This window comes from Pelodiscus sinensis, chromosome 6 (assembly GCF_049634645.1).
Source record: "Pelodiscus sinensis isolate JC-2024 chromosome 6, ASM4963464v1, whole genome shotgun sequence".
Taxonomy (NCBI): Eukaryota; Metazoa; Chordata; order Testudines; family Trionychidae; genus Pelodiscus; species Pelodiscus sinensis.
The window spans coordinates 88709454-88722436 of record NC_134716.1 but is presented as its reverse complement, the minus strand read 5'-3'; the positions used below and the strand labels follow the sequence as shown (position 1 = coordinate 88722436).

At 44.0% G+C, this 12983-nt stretch overlaps 1 long non-coding RNA gene across 1 annotated transcript; it reads right to left on the bottom strand.

Moving 5' to 3' along the window:
• Positions 1–333: 333 nt before the first annotated feature.
• On the bottom strand, positions 334–5678 carry LOC142829935 (uncharacterized). Its single transcript, XR_012904877.1, has 3 exons — positions 5424–5678; positions 1471–1578; positions 334–1205 (listed from the first exon to the last, which is right to left on the bottom strand). It is a non-coding gene; the product is annotated as an uncharacterized LOC142829935 (long non-coding RNA).
• Between the last annotated feature and the right edge of the window lie 7305 nt (positions 5679–12983).

The following is a 12983-nucleotide window of genomic DNA, read 5'->3' as shown; positions in this document are numbered from 1 at the left end:
CCTCCAGACCCTGGTGGACAGGTTCCTGCCTCCTCCTGCTCTAGCCCCTGCAGCCACCCCAGCTCTCACTCCTCCTCCCACCTCTGCTCCCCCTCCCGCTTCCTCCGCCCCGTCCCTCCTGCCCCACCCTCTACACCACTCCTCCCCGACACCCCCACACCCACTGTGCTGTGAGATGGCAGAGCCAGCAAGACCCCGAACCCTGAGCTTTCCCTTCCCTTCCTCCCCTTCCTCCCCCTTCCAGCTCCCTCTTCCCAGGTTTTCCCCTCCCCTCTCCTACCCTCATCCCTCCCTCCACCCCAGTTATGTAAATTAAAAGAGATTTTTGTTGTCCAAACAGGTGTCTTTATTTGACATTAAGAAGGGGGGTTAGGGAGGGGAAAGGGGAAGGAGGTGAGGGTGGAAGAAGGCCCCAGTGGGGCATGCAGGGAGAGTTCAGTCCTCCTCCACCAGGAAGCTCTCTCACAGGGCTTCCCGGATCTGGACAGCCCCCCGCGGGGCTTCCCGGATGGCAGCGGTGTGGGGCTGCGCGTACTGGCCAGCCAAGAGTTCCGCCTCAGCCATCCAGGCTGGCAGGAAAGCTTCCCCCCTTCCGCTCACATAAATTGTGCAGCACACAACATGCTGCCACCACGGAAGGGATATTGTGCTTGGTGAGGTCGAGTCGGATGAGGAGGCATCTAAATTGGGTTTTCAGGCATCCGAAAGCCCCCTTCACCATGATGCAGGCCCTGGTGAGCCTGGCATGAAGGCCTGCCAGGAGGGGTTGAGGTGTCCCGTGTAGGGCTTTATTAGCCAGGTCTATAGGGGGTAGGCCGCATCCCCCACCAGGCAGACGGGCATGTCCATGTCCCCGACCCTGTTGTGGCGGTTGGGGAAAAAGGTCCCGGTGTGCAGCCTCTGGCACACAGAGGAGTTCTGGAACACCCTGGCGTTGTGTGCCTTGCCAGACCAGCCCACACTGATGTCCGTGAACTGGCCCCGGTGGTCAGACACAGCCTGCAGGATCACAGCGAAGTAACCCTTGCAGTTGATATATTGGGAGGCCTAGTGTTTCGGGGCACAGATGGGGATGTGCGTCCCGTCAATGCCCCCCCTCCCCCGCAGTTGGGGAAGCCGAGGGCGCCGAACCCCTGGATGACCGTGTCCGGGTCGGTGAGGTGGACCACCTTGCGGAGCAGCACCCGGTTGATGGCCTTGACCACCTGCAGAGAGACACACCAAACTGTGAGTCACTGGGGCACCCGGGTGGCTGGGAGTGTTGTTCCCTGGCACTGCCCTACACCCCACTCCCAGAAGCGACCCCCGCTGCAATCCTGGCTGCCACGGGCAGCGTGTAATACGGCCAGGACAGATCAAACCCTCCTGAGCAGGCCATTTTCACCTCCTACCCCCCGTTTTCCCTGGGGCAGTCCATCCCCTCCTTGCAGCTCCCCTCCCCCCCGGCCCAGTGGCTGGTGAGTGCCGTACCTGCATGAGCACTGCTCCGACAGTGGATTTTCCCACCCCAAACTGGTTCCTGACGGATTGGTAGCTGTCCGGCATGGAGAGCTTCCACAAGGTGATAGCCACACACTTCTGGAGGGGGATAGTGGGCCTCATGTGAGTGTCCCATCATCGCAGAGCAAGGGCGAGCCACTCATAGAGCTCCAGGAAGGTGTCCTCCTTTATCCTGAAGTTCTAGGACCACTGTTGGTCTCCCCATGGCTCCAGGACAATGCAGTCCTACCAGTCGCTGCTGGTGTCCAGACGCCAGATGCGGCGGGGCACTCTGGCATTCAGGAGCTGCTGCAGCTCCTCCACAGCCCCCAGGGAGGCCAAGGGGAGGGGCAGGGGACTGATGTGCACCAAATGGTGCCAGGCAGTCTCCACCTGTTGCTGGCAGGCTTGCAGCAGCAAGTCCAAAAACTGGACCAGAATGCCCAGGGCGAGCTCTGGCTCCATGGTGCCAACTGCAGCGGTGTTCCCAGTGAGAACCACAGACACAGGCAGGCAGAGAGGAAAACGCTTTGCTGTCCCACGGCGAGGTAGGCAAGCAAGCAAAAAAGCTGAGGACTGGCTGTCCAGGGGGGGTTACCTTTAAGCACGAGCCTCAGATAGCCTCAGACAGCAGCCACACAAAGCAACTACTGACCTGATGCCCTGCTGGAACCGGTTTCTGCTGCCCTTAAATGTGACCCAGTGTCCAATCAGTGTGGACGTGCTATTTCAAATTAGCAAAACGCTAATGCGAATTAGTTTTTGGGTCTAGATGCGTTATTCGAATTAGCTTATTTTGAATTAACTAATTTGAAATAAGTTAGTTCAACTTAGCGCTGTAGCGTAGACATACCCTGGGTGTGCAGGTTCTGAGGTGGGGTAGGATAAGGGGTTTGGAGTATAATAGGGGGTTCCAGGCTGGGGGGCAGGACAGAGGGGTTCAAGGTGTGAGAGGAAGCTCTGGGCTGGTGTGGAGGTGGGTTTCAGGGTGGGTGCAGGCCCCATCTAGGGGTACAGGCTCTGAGATGGGATGGAGATGAGGTGTTTGAAGTATAGGAGGCGGCTCTGGGTTTGGAAAAGCTCATGGCTGGGGCAGAGGATTGGTGTTCAGGGTTTGGGCATGAACTGACATTAATTCATTCTTCTTTTCTTGATATAATGTTTTCCTCTGCCAGCTCCCAGTTAGCAGTGCAGCAGGGGTGTTAGGGCAAGCTTCCTGCCTGTCCCTGGCATCATGGACTGCACTGTGCCCTGGAAGTGGTCTGCAGTAGGTCTGGCTCACAGGCAGAGGTGCACAAGTGGCTCTGTGCGCTGCTTTCACCCACAGACACCAGTCTCCAGAGCTGATGCCCAGGGTGGAGGCAGTGCAGGGAGCCCTATCCAGCCCCATCTAAGAGCTGGACCAGCTGCAGGACACTTCTGGGACACAGCAGGGGCTGCAGTGCCAGGACAGGGATGAAGCTTCAGGTGGGGTTTCTCAAGGCCCTGGGAATAAAACAAACAGAAAGCCGGTACTGAAAATGGCACAGGGGATAGCCAACTCACCTTACAAGAATATTCAGTCAGTAAAGGCTTGCAGAGAACAGATTAGATCAAGAAAAGAAGAATGAATTAATGTCAGTTCAAGTGAACTGATAAGAAGAAGCATAACAAGGGGGGAAGAAGTACTGGGGAGAAATTAGTCCCATTAATAAGTGAGGAGGAGATGAATCATTAACTTCGCACTTCCTTGTTTTCCTGCCTGGCAAAAATTTTCCATTATGGTAGTGCTTTACAGCTCCAAGTGAGATCAGGCCTCCATTGGGTAGGCTCCATGCCAACAGAAAGCAGAAGACTGTTCCTGCTTGTAGGAGCTTACTCTCTCTAAATGTTCAAGACAGAGGATGAGAGGAAGGGAAAATGAGGCACAGAGAGGCAATGTGACTTGCCCCAGGTCACACAACAGGCCAGTGGCTGATCTAGAAATAGAATCCAAGTCTCCTGATTCCCAATCTAGTGCTCTACCCACTAGTCTGTGTCACCTCCCGTAACTGTGGATTAACCTAACCTTTGTAAAATGCTCCGCGTACTATGGATATAGAAACGCTCTTTAGAAATGCCAAGTATTTTCTGTGTCAAGGCTGAAATGAGGGTTTTGAAGATGGTTTTAAAATTTTGTAGCCCTGCTCACACTGATCAGCTGAACTATATTTAAAAATAACTTGGCAGTGAACATAAAATGAAACCATATATTTCATATGGAGTTTTCAAACATGGTTCATGACCTAGTGTAGCCAGGTCTGCAGATGTAACAATTGTGCGGTGACACTGAAATAATTCTGTCCACACAACTTCCTGAAAGTCAGTGAATCTGTACAGTTGGACTCCATTTGCCAAGTTTCCCAGAGCAACAGTACTTTTGTTGCAACAGGCATGCAACTTGTTCATTTCATGTGTTGAACACATCATTGTCTGCATGAGCTTCGCAGTTGGCGGCCACCAGCAGCTGTTTTTTCTTTATTTGCCAGCTGGCATACTGAGAGTATTCTGCTCTCATTTACTTTTTTGTTAATGGTCGTGAATGTGGATGCCGTTTGATAAGCTGCATTTGCATTCCGTTAAATAATTTGTAATCAATATTGCAATATAAAAGCCATTCTTCCCAAGATTTCTCTAGAACAGAACTTGTTCCTGCATGCAGCTGCCATATGTAGCAAATATATGGAGAGGAAGTGGTTTGTATCTCCTTTATATAGTGATGGATTTATGGCTATGCTGTATGGTGCATAAATGAACTGTTATTTCCTTAACACTTTGGGATGCTGTACTTCTTATAAACTAAAAATGTCTATAATGCCAGCTAGTTATAAAAAGCTAGAGTAACTGTTGCCATCTGACATCTGATGACATGATGCAGGAATGACACTGACTGAATCTTTCTTCCTTTTCTACTCAAGTTTTTACTTCACTGCCCTTCCTTGTTTTACTGTTACTTCCATCTCATGGGGGCAGTGCCAATATATGATGTTTCCTCGTGCCAACATTGCACTTACATTTGTCTCATTACTATGATTTTGTGTGTCATGAACAGATGTATTGAATGAATGATCCTGGAATACCAGCATCAGTGAAGGCTTGAAGAGTTATCTTTCAAAAATATATCTCAAAACACATAATTTTACAAAAAGTTTTAAATCAATGAAAGCATTTCAAATGTATACACAATCCAAAAAGGTTTGAAAAATGACACATTCTCCATGCAGCTGTATGTAAACTCTTCCAAAGTTCTGTCCTAAACAGAGTAATACATTTTCGGTGTGTCAAAATTTGTCTGCAGTCTGTGAAATTGAAAAGTTCCAGGTTTGCCTTATCCTCATTTTCCTATCACAGAATTCCTCTGCAAACTCGAAGACTTGGGGTTTGATATGTGTGCTCACTGTCGCATAGATTTGACGGAATCAGCTGCTAGACTTAAGAACCACTGCTGTAGGGATATATTTTTGGATGAAAGATGGATAGAAAAATACCAGCAATGTGAAAATCAAATACAAATAATTTGAATAAGATTCATATTACATAGGAGACATATTCCATGTCTCAAATATTAAGAGAGTTCCACTAACTGAGGGAATTATAGGAATATATTTGGGCCACTATTCAGGAATGTTGTCTGCAGTATTATGGTACCAGAAATCAATGAAAAAAATTAATTTATCCTTGTAAATCTGGTAAACCGAATATATAATTGATAATATTAACTCATTTCCCACTGAAAGGGTTGCTGAACTAGTATGTATTGTGTGGTGTGCTCTGTTCTAAGTAATCCTCAGTGTGATAGCACAAAAGAGTTTACATACCAATTCTTTATTTGTGAAACTAATCCATTTTCCTTTGTAAAACTAAGAGAGACTTTTATCTGCATAATAGAAAGAAAAAAAAGGAATAATAGAAAGCAATAAATGTACCTTCCACAGTCAGAGAGCCATGGTGACTGACAGGAGAACCTGTCTTTTTCTCGATTTCCCCAGCTGGATCAGGTTACTTAAATAAATACAGCTTCTCTCAGAAGAATCAGCTGATAACGGTTTTTGCCGAATTGGCTGATACTCTTCATTGCCTAGGGTTGCTCATCCAGTTGAGATCACAGAAGAAAAGCCACATGACTTCCAGCATGTGACTTGTCCTGTGTCACATAACTCAGTGAGCCAAGCTGAGACTTGCAGTACTTTGTGAGTAGTCTGAACATTAGTGAGTAACTAGAGGCAGCAGCAAATATTTGTTGAATTTCCATTTGTAGAGAATTTGCAGGACCAAATAAAGTTCTGGTAAACTAATTTAGGGTCCTGGATTTCATGTTAAACTAGAGCTGATTTTGGAATATTTTTGCAATGCAAGTCACACTTCAAACAGCACTAAAAAGCATCCACAACACACACACACATGCATAAATGATCAAATCCAAAATTTGACAATAAAAGGCTCATCAGTCTAGAAGAGAAGATAATAAGGTCCAACATGCGGATATTAAAGCTAGAAACATTCAGACTAGAAATAAAATGCATAATTTTAACAATGAGGGTAATTAATCTTTGGAACAATTTACCAAGGTGTTTGTGGATTTTCCATTGCTGGCAATTTGAAAAATCAAGATTCGATTTTTTTCTAAGATAAATGCTTTTGTTCAAACAGGAATTAATTCAGTGAAATTGTATGGCCTGTGTTATACAGAAGGCCCGATCAGATGATCACCGTGATCCCTTCTGGCCTTATGAGGTATCACTTTTGAGATCTTCTGAGAAAACTTTGGTACAACAGTTCATATTTTATCACTTTTCCTTCTCTCCAATCTCCCAGTGATATGTAAATGCTGGAATGGAGTAAAAGTTCTTGCCTGGTTTAAATGTGTTCTGATTACACCCTCCTTAGGCACCATCTCTTTTCTCCTACTTCTAGCCCATGTTCTATGAGGTATTCAGAATTAATTTACACAAAGCAAATAGCTGATTAAATGCATTTTTCTTAATTGTTTAGTGAGCTATTGTCTATCTTGGAATTGGACTGGCCTCCTGCTATCCCCAGATATAGAGCAGACATGGAAAATTCCCCAGAAACTATTGTTTTTTTTATGGAAGGGGTGAGGCATTATCGCCCTTTCAACAGTTGAGGGTTCCTGAAAGACCAGTTCTCTGATGGCAGCAACTCGAGATAATTATATTGCTGCTCAAGATAATAGTATGTATGTGGAATTCCATTTATTCTCAGAAGCTGCAGTAGTGACACCAGTTATTTACATACTTATTGTCAAATAGACCATCAGCTATTTTGTGGGAGCTAAGATGAGCACAAGACCTTCAGACGGAACAACAGGAACTGTGCAGTCTAAACAGGTTACTTTTCAGAGGGAGGGAACATAATAGGTAATCATCACACAATCCCTCACCTGTCATCCATTTCCAGAGAAACAAAGGCTAGGGATACCATTCCTACTCATCCTGTCTAATAGCCATTGATGAACCAAACTTCCATGAATCTATCTAGCTCTTTTTTGAACCTTGTTAAAGTTCTAGCCTTCACCGCATTCTCTGGCAAGGTTGACTGTGTACTGAAGAAAAACCTCCTTTTATTTGTTTTAACCTGGTGCCTATTAACTTCATTTGGTGACCCCTAGTTCTTGTATTGTGGGAATAAGTAAATAACTTCTCTTTATTCACTTTTTCCATAGCAGTCATGATTTTATAGATCTCTGTCATATCTTAGTCTCCTCTTTTCTAAGATGAAAAGTCCAAGTCTTTTTAATCTCTCTTCATATGGGACCCATTCCAAACCTCTAATAATTTTTGTTGCCCTTTTCTGAACCTTTTCCAATACCAATATATCTTTTTTTGATGTGAGTTGACCACATCTGTACACAGTACTCATCTGTACGCACATCTGTACTCAGATTCTCCTGAGGCAGCATTGATGATATTATTCAAATGCCTTCAGGTGACGCTTATGTGTTGTCCAGGTTTTACATGCGTACAGCAGTCTTGGAACAACCACTGCACAGTACACAAAGAGCTTTGTCTTGGCACCAGCAAACTTCAAGATGGTGTAAAGATTGTCTACAGAATGAATGGGAAGCTTTTCAACCTCAGGAGACTAAAGGCCAAAAGTAAGACCTCCATGACTTTGATCATGATGCTCCAGTACGTGGATGACAATATGGCCTCTGCTCTTTCTCTCGTAGTTCTTCGGATCATCTTAAGCACCTTCACTGAAGCGTATGAGAATCTCGGCCTCACACTGAACGTCAAAAAGACCAAGGTGCTCCATTAACCCTTGCTGATGGGACAATCTCATGTACCATCTATTAAAGTCAACAGAACTGCTGGAAAACATGGAGCATTTCCTGTACCTTAGAAGTCATCTCTCTGTAAAGTTGACATTGACATGGAAATCCAGCATCGCCTGAGCTGCACAAACTCTGCTTTTGCCCATCTAAGATGAAGGGTCTTTGAAAACATTTTAAAAAATGGGTAGAATCGTAACAGGCACCAAAGTCTCTTCCAGCTAGGGAAATAAAACAAAGAAAAAGTAATGCGTATTCCTCATAAGTATTAGGGTATGGCTGTAGAGCTTAGTCACCCAATGCCACAATCTGATTGACTGCTTGAGCCTTTTAGATATGGCATGGCTGTTCATCAGCTCAAAATGGTGCCTAATTGGAGCTCATCATTAAAACACCCCACAAATCCATCCACCCACTATGCTAACTGGGATAGAGGGACAGCTTTGGTGGGATAATTAGGCATAATGTGAGGTGAAGTGATATACTTGAAAGGGCAGAGGGTGAAAAAGTGGTAACATAAAACCTCTCACTTGTTTTTTGAATGTGTACAAACAAGACTACGTCTCAAATACTTGAGTATAACAGAAGAACCCTCCACTCCCAGAATATCAGACAACTTCAATGCTCAGATCACTTCTGCCCACACTACTCTTCACCTTTATAATTCCTCCTTTCCCACTAGCTCATTTTTAGATAGATGGGGAATTTGTAGTGTTCCCTGACCCTCATCAGAGTCAGGCTATTTTGGACTAACATGGTGAAGGGAAAACCCTGCTAGATGCCTTTCATTGTTTACTACAAGATTAACCCAAGATTTAACTTAACTCAGGGTTTTTTTTTTTAATAAAAAGAAAATGTACAATGACCTCTCAAGGTCTCTTCCAGCTCTATGAGATAGGTATAAATCATTGCTCTGAGGATGCAGGCTGCCCTGGGGACAGAGGACAGCCCCATCCCTCCCACACTGTAGCACCTAAGTAGGGAGGGAAATAGACTTCTAGGATGGAGGCTGGCTCAAATGATTAAGAGAGCTTTAAACTAGGAATTTGGGGGAGACAGTTGGGAAATGTTGGGTAATCTCTACGCCGGATTTTAATACTGAGAGGGAGGAAAACGAAGTAAGAAAGGATATAGCTGGGGGTATGGGATATAGCTGGGGGTAGGAGAATGTACATGAGGAAGGGTAGGGTGGATACCAGTCTAATAGTAATATTGGAGGTACAATGTCCGTGCCAAATTGGGTAAAGAATGTGAGTGAGGCCAAACAGCAAAAATTAAGATGTTTGTACACCAATGTGAGGAACCTAGGTAACAAAATGGAGGAACTAGAGCTATTGGTCCAGAAAGTGAAACCAGATATTATAGGAATAACAGAAACATGGTGGAATACTAGGCATGACTGGAGTACAGGTATTGAAGGGTATGTGCTGTTTAGGAAAGACAGAAATAAGGGTAAAGGTGGTGGAGTCGCATTGTATATCAAAGATGAGGTAGATTATAAAGAAATAAAAAGTGATGGAATGGAGAAGACAGAGTCTGTTTGGGCAAAAATCACATTGGGAAAGAAAACTATCAGATCCTCCACTGGGATAGTGCTTGGGGTGTGTTACAGACCACCAGGATCCAATTTGGATATGGATAGAGACCTCTTTAATGTTTTTAATGAAGTAAATACTCATGGAAACTGCGTAATCATGGGAGATTTCAACTTTCCAGATATAGACTGGAGAACAAGTGCTAGTAATAATAATAGGGCTCAGATTTTCCTAGACGTGATAGCTGATGAATTCCTTCATCAAGTAGTTGCTGAACCAACAAGGGGGGATGCTATTTTAGATTTGGTTTTGGTGAGTAGCGAGGACCTCATAGATGAAATGGTTGTAGGGGACAACGTTGGCTTGAGTGATCATGAGCTAATTCAGTTTAAATTAAATGGAAGGATAAACAAAAATAAATCTGAGATGAGGGGTTTTGATTTCAAAAGGGCTAACTTTAATAAATTAAGGAAATTAGTTAGGGAACTTGATTGGACTAAAGAAATTATGGATCTTGAGGTGGAGGAGGCCTGGAATTATTTTAAGTTAAAGTTGCAGAAGCTGTCAGAAGCCTGTATCCCAAGAAAAGGGAAAACATTTATAGGCAGGTGTGTTAGACCAAGCTGGATGAACAAGCATCTCAGAGAGGTGATTAAGAAAAAGCAGAAAGCATATAAGGAGTGGAAAATGGGAGGGATCAGTAAAGAAAGCTACCTTATTGAGGTGAGAGCATGTAGGGACAAAGTAAGAGGCTAAAAGTCAGGTAGAGTTGGACCTTGCAAAGGGAATTAAAACCAATAGTAAAAGGTTTTATAGCCATATAAATAGGAAAAAAAAAACCCAAAAAAAGAAGAAGTAGGACCGCTAATTACTAAGGATGGAGTGGAGGTTAAGGATAATCTAGGAATGGCCCAATATCTAAACAAATACTTTGATTCAGTCTTTAATGAGGCTAATGAAGAGCTTAGGGATAATGGTAACATAACAAATGGGACTAAGGATATGAAGGTAGATATTACCATATCCGAGGTAAAAGCCAAACTTGAACATCTTAATGGGAGTAAATCGGGGGGCCCAGATAATCTTCATCCAAGAATATTAAATGAACTGGCACATGAAATTACAAGTCCATTAGCAAAAATATTTAATAAATCTCTAAACTCAGGGGTTGTACCATTTGACTAGAGAATTGCTAATATAGTTCCTATTTTTAAGAAAGGGAAAAAAAGCGATCCGGGTAACTATAGGCCTGTTAGTTTGACATCTGTAGTATGCAAGATCTTGGAAAAAATTTTGAAGGAGAAAGTAGTTAGAGACATTGAGGCTAATGGCAATCGGGACAAATTACAACATGGTTTTACAAAAGGTAGATCATGCCAAATCAACCTGATCTCCTTTTTTGAGAAAGTAACAGATTTTTTAGATAAAGGAAATGCAGTGGATCTAATCTACCTCGACTTTAGTAAGGCATTTGATACAGGACCACATGGGGAATTATTGGTTAAATTGGAAAAGATTAAATTGGAAAGTTGGTTAAATTGGAAATTGGTTAAATTGGAAAATTAATATGAAAGTTGAGAAGTGGATAAGCAACTGGTTAAAGGGGAGACTACAGCGGGTCATATTGAAAGGTGAACTGTCAGGTTGGAGGAAGGTTACTAGCGGAGTTCCTCAGGGATCAGTTTTGGGGCCAATTTTATTTAATCTTTTTATCGCTGACCTTGGCACCAAAAGTGGAAGTGTCCTGATAAAATTTGCGGATGATACAAAGTTGGGAGGCATTGCCAATTCAGAAAAGGTTCGGGATATCATACAGGAAGATCTGGATGATCTTGTAAATTGGAGTGATATCAATAGGATGAAATTTAATAGTGAGAAGTATAAGGTTATGCATTTAGAGATTAATAACAAGAATTTTAGTTATAAGCTGGGGACACATCAGTTGGAAGTAACAGAGGAGGAGAAGGACCTTGGAGTCCTGGTTGATTATAGGATGACTATGAGCCGCCATTGTGACATGGCCGTGAAAAAGGCTAATATGGTCATGGGATGTATTAGGTGAGGTATTTCCAGTAGGGATAAGGAGGTGTTAATGCCATTATACAAAGCATTGGTGAGACCCCATTTGGAATACTATGTACAGTTCTGGTCTCCCATGTTTAAGAAGGATGAATTCCAACTGGAACAGGAACAAAGAAGGGGCACTAGGATGATCCGAGGAATGGAAAACCTGTCTTATGAAAGGAGACTCAAGGAGCTTGGCTTGTTTACCGTAACCAAAAGAAGGCTGAGGGGGGACATGATTGCAATCTTTAAATATATTAGAGGGATAAATACCAGAGAGGGAGAGGAATTATTTAAGCTTAATACCAATGTGGACACAAGAACAAATGGATATAAGCTGGCTAGTAGGAAGTTTAGACTTGAGATTAGACAAAGGTTTCTAACCATTAGAGGAGTGAGATTCTGGAACGGCCTTCCAAGGAAAGTAATGGGGGCAAAAGATCTATCTGGCTTCAAGATTAAACTAGATGGGTTTATGAAGGGGATGGTTTGATGAGATAACATGATCTTGGTAACTAATTGACCATTCATTATCAGAGGTAAATAGGTCAATGGAGGGATGATAGGAGTTACTATAGAGAACTTTCTGGGTGTCTGGCTGGTGAGTCTTACCCACATGCTCAGGGTTTAGCTGATCGCCATATTTGGGGTCGGGGAGGAATTTTCTTCCAGGGTAGATTGGCAGAGGCCCTGGAGGTTTTTTGCCTTCCTCTGTAGCATGGGGCACAGATCACAGCTGGAGGATTCTCTGCATCTTGGGGTCTTCAAAGTATTTGAAGGCTTCAATATCTGAGATATAGGTGAGAGGATTATTCTGGGAGGAGGTGGGTGAGATTCTGTGGCCTGCACTGTGCAGGGGGTCAGACTAGATGATCATAATAGTCCCGTCTGACCTTAAAGTCTATGGCTACGTCTACACTAGCATGATTTTCCAAAAATGCTTTTAACGGAAAAGTTTTCCGTTAAAAGCATTTTCGGAAAAGCACGTCTAGATTGGCAGGATGCTTTTCCGCAAAAGCACTTTTTGCGGAAAAGCGTCTGTGGCCAATCTAGACGCGGTTTTCCGCAAAAAAGCCCCAATCGCCATTTTTGCAATCGGGGCTTTTTTGCGGAAAGCAGTACTATGCTATCTACACTGGCCCTTTCGCGCAAAAGTCTTTCGGAAAAAGACTTTTGCCCGAATGGGAGCAGCATAGTATTTCTGGAAAAGCACTGATGATTTTACAGGAGATCGTCAGTGCTTTTCTGGAAATTCAAGCAGCCAGTGTAGACAGCTGGCAAGTTTTTCCGCAAAATCATATGATTTTGCGGAAAAACTTGCCAGTCTAGACACAGCGTATGAGTCTATGAGCTTCAGGCCAGGTGAGAAGCACAACTCCTTATCCACTGCATCTCCAGCAGGCACAGCTCTGGGAGAGGTACATGTTCCCTGCCTGGGACAGGTCCAGGTTCGTCTACTCCCTGTGCATTGAAGAATTCAGCAAACTGTGCATTTCCCCCTTACTCCCTAATGAAGGGGAATAGCCAGCAATGTCCCCTGGGTGGAACTTCAGCCCGCCCCCTCCCCCATCCAACCTAAAGGGTGCCTAGAGATG